We start from the raw sequence: 4,382 nt of genomic DNA, 5'->3' as shown, positions 1-4,382 counted from the left end.
GCGAAGAATCTCACACTGTCTATGAAACGTTGTTGTCAATTCTTGCTTTAAGCATTGTCCTCGCACGGGGACCAAAGTTGTGATGTCCAAAATAAACAATGTGCGCACCTTGCCAACAAAGAGACCAATTTCTAGCCACAAACATAACAATCTCCTCCCTAGCCATATGGGCCATGACTCGATCATAGTCATGCTTTCAAGAGTTGACAAAGCTCTCCTACATATGACAAAAGGTTTGTCAACTTCGAAAGATAGGAACACTAAAGCTAATGTTTTTGATATGCACAGCTGCCTTGTCTTCTGGGGTTGAGCCATTAGTAACAACCAAATCTCCAAATGTAGTGCCAATTCTCTCATGGAAATTATGACTTTGCAAAACAACAACTGCTAGTGTCGTCAAAGGCGGATGTGGGCTAGTAGTCTCAGAAATTACAGCATTAGCAAGAAATGTTCTTATCTTGCTCTTAGGATAGAAAGCTAAAGACACAGGGAATGGATTACAAGTTCGAATGGTTGTCGATGCATCGAATGCAAGGAAAATAGAGCTGACCCAGCATCATTATGGTTTTTAGCTCTCACAAGAGGACAATCAATCCTGATGAACAAGCCGATTTTGAGTTCTCCGGTGTAGGTCTCAATGAAGGGATCTGCGATGACGACCGTGATTGTGTCGGTGCAAACGGCATTGACGATGTCGATTTTGAAGTAACGTGTATTTTTCTTTTGCCCAGGGAAGATAGAAGGGAGTGTGCCGTACCAATTCAAGATTTCCCCCTCTATGGAGAAAGGTTTACTACCCTTATCTATATCGCTAATCACCAGTAGCAGTAAGGCTTCCTTGACTATCAGGATTTTCCCTTTATTCAGTAGCTTGCCACCATCAAAGACATCGTGAGCAGCTAAAGATTGGCCAACTTCAAGAAATGAGACTGCAAATTTGCTTAATTCACAAGTTGGACAAGTAAGTTGCTATTGAGAAAAAGACGGTGCTTGTGCACACTCCTCTCCTAGTGGAGAATTTGCTTTGCCTACAAAAAAATCAGAGCACTATCTTAATGTAGTTTGACACTCAAGAATGCATTGTAGGAGAGAACAACATAGACACGTCAAGCCTGCTCCACAAAGAGTAAATGTGCACATTGTCCACCCGTGCTACTAGCGGGATTGTTAGCAGGGCTTCCTTGAAGCAAGGCACACCTACACCTCTCTCCAGCTGCGCTTTCCTTGAAGGCCGGATTTGGGGGTGACTCAGCAGAGCTCGATAGCACCAGGTGTGATGAATGCTTGCTCGCAGGGCATGGAGAAGATTCAACAAATCTGCATAGCTCTACAGGAGGACAAGAAAATGAAGCAACAAATTAAGCATAACATTGACTAGTTGGGCAAAGCAAAGAGAACGTAAAAACGACCAACATGCAACACGCTTGTCAAAGTCAAGAAAAACTGAGCCACATAAACAAAGCTCTCAGAAGTATGGAGCAAGGCTTGTATTGCCACCTCCAAATGTCAAGCGGAGAATTCCAAGGGACAAAACCCAAGGGGACTGGCTGACTGCCTTGCCTGCGAAGCACAAGGTAGTCAAAGCACAACCAGAACCCGGCAGTGAGCATGAGCAAGCCCTTATAACAGACCATGTGCACTTCAACCCCAAGAAGAAACCAGAATAAAAAACATAGACAAGTGCTCCAGATCTAGCTAATGAATAATATTCCTTGAAAGGACCTACTGATACATAAGATAAATGATGGTCAATTAGCTGAAATAGCTTACGTCAACCATGCTACTTGGTGGACTTGTGACCAGAGTATTGAATGTCGTGCAGGCTTGGAACAAGGATATTCATGGAGGCTGAAAATAGGCACAACAGATTTAAAGACGCTACTCTACAACTGCAAGCAAAGCAAGTTAGCTCTTACACCCAACACCATATGCAGCAGACCAGCAAAATAATTTCTCGTCATGCACAATAAGTGGTGGCTACACCCATCAATCGAAGATCCCAACCTACATGCTTCAATTCAAGAAAAAAACTTGCAAAACATTGTTGTGCAGAAGCAAGTTTGCGAACCAGAACAAGTGTTCACCGAATGCGCATTTCAACTCAAAAAGAGTGTCAATACATGCCAAAGTTGGCCGCCAAGGGGAAAAACAACCAGCTCAGTCAATGGTGCTCCTAATGTAACAAAAGAAAATGGAATGACACTTGACCATGGTAGGCAGGACCACCTCACAAAAACAGGGAACAATGTCACTGCGACCATCTCGAGTGCATCACCACCTGCAAAAAAAAAACCCCTAGCACAAAGAGCAAAAAAAACAACACCACCATAGGGCAATGTTCTTGAGTGCATCGCTCATAGACAAAAAAAAACCAGGACCACGAATTAAAAGCCAACACTAGCATAGGGTAAGTAGATCAATTATCACCATACATAAGCATTACAAGAAACTGTCAACGAGCCACCAATGACTGAATGCGCATTTCAACTCAAAAACAATGTCAATACATGCCAAAGTTGGTCGCTACGGGGAAAACCAACTAGCTCAATCAATGGTGCTCCTAATGTAATAGAAGCAAATGGAGCGACACTCAACCACATTAGGCAGGACCACCTCACAAAAACAGGGAACGATGTCATTGCAACCGTCTCGAGTGCATCACCTGCAGAAAATGGAGCGACACTCAACCACATTAGGCAGGACCACCTCACAAAAACAGGGAACGATGTCATTGCAACCGTCTCGAGTGCATCACCTGCAGCAAAAAAAGCCCCAGCACCAGGAGCAAAAAAAACAACACCAGCATAGGGCAATGTTCTCGAGTGCATCGTTCACAGGAAAAAAGAAATCAGGACTAGGAATTAAAACCCAACATCAGCATAGGGCAAGTAGATCAATTATCACCATACATAAGCATTACAAGAAACCGTCGAGAGCCAGTGCAACAAACCTCTAGAGAAGTCCATGCTCTCACCATTGCTGGACGAGGCATTGCTTGCACCCCCTTCACCACCAACAATGCAACCTTCAGATTCCATGATAATTGAGGATCTCCAAGCAATCATTGATGCAGCTACTTCAAGGCACAATACACAAGTTATCAAAACAATCCACACCAGATGTTCACAAAGCTTCAACTCCTCACAAGCGACAACAAAATCTTCAACAACATTTGGCAGAAGAACCCACAGGCTTGCATATGGTAACTTGACTTACTTTAAATTTGAACATTGCAGCATATCGAGACCCACAATCCTTCTCAAGAGAAATTGAATAGCAGAGAGACAATCTTCCACCATATAATGATAGCTCAAAGCTCAAACATTAGAACAAAGATCGAGACTTGCTGACACATCTACAAAAGCAGGACACAACAGAATCTCAACCAACTGAGAAAGAGGTCTACAAGGGGATTTTGAGGAGTTCTAGCAACCAAATTCTTGAATGAAACTCAAAACAAAGAACCCGTTCTATGGAAAAGATCCCCTTGTAGAGCTAGAAAAGCTCTACCAAGAAGAGGAGCTTGCAAGGGCAAAGGAAGAAGTTGGAACATCTGAGCTGCCAGACACTAAGCCTGATGAACAACCTTCTTCTCCTATCACCACGGATGTATCCTCTCCACCTCCCACAGTAGAAAGTAAGCCCAAAGAGAGAACTCAAGAGGAACCTCGACAAGAGAAAAAGGTAGATCCTGTGCCAACAATATCAGACATGATCGAGACACAAAAAGAAGAGGAACAAATAGAGATGCAAGTAGATATAAAGTTAGATGAAGCTACACCAGAGCCGGAACAACAAGTAGACAGTTTGAAAGAGATCAAAGTGGAAACTCCCAAAGATGAGACACCTGCTAAAGAAGAAAAATTGAGCCAAATACACTAGAGAAAGAGCAACAAGAGCTAGCAAGCACTTCTCAACCAACCACATCTCAGTCCTTAGCTTATAAGATGTTGAAGAAGATGCTCAGTTTGCTCACCACATAGTAGAGAAAATGAAGACGATGGTCTATGCTAAAGAACAAAGAGTCAAGCAAATTGAGGCTACCAATGCACATCTCTTGGCAAGGATTGAAGTAGCTGTTGGGGTTAAGGCCTATGTGCCTTGACCGGTCGCCCAGGTCATGGGCGCCCGCCCACTGTTACCCTATACTTATAGTGAGTATACTGTATAGGGGGAGCTGCCACTTCACAGTCTCCCCACCCACATCGTGTGTGTGTCTCCTTCTCTCTCTCTCACTCTCCGTCTGTGGTGCTCCCCGATCCCCTTCAATTGGTATCAGAGCTGGTTTGGCGGCGGAGCAGGTGCCCGCAGCTCGGAGCTCGGCTATGGCAGAGGGAGCTCGTTAGAGAAGTGCTCGGCGAGAGAGAGCTTACACAGGCATG

The 4,382-nt window shown here is 44.1% G+C and overlaps 1 pseudogene; it reads left to right on the top strand.

Moving 5' to 3' along the window:
* Positions 1-2,812: 2,812 nt before the first annotated feature.
* On the top strand, positions 2,813-3,273 carry LOC147436116 (uncharacterized; annotated as a pseudogene).
* Positions 3,274-4,382: the final 1,109 nt, after the last annotated feature.

This window comes from Adiantum capillus-veneris, chromosome 18, assembly GCF_014529385.1.
Source record: "Adiantum capillus-veneris isolate H3 chromosome 18, ASM1452938v2, whole genome shotgun sequence".
NCBI classification, from domain to species: domain Eukaryota; kingdom Viridiplantae; phylum Streptophyta; class Polypodiopsida; order Polypodiales; family Pteridaceae; genus Adiantum; species Adiantum capillus-veneris.
The sequence above is the reverse complement of the archived record's forward strand: the minus strand, read 5'-3'. Positions and strand labels throughout refer to the sequence as shown.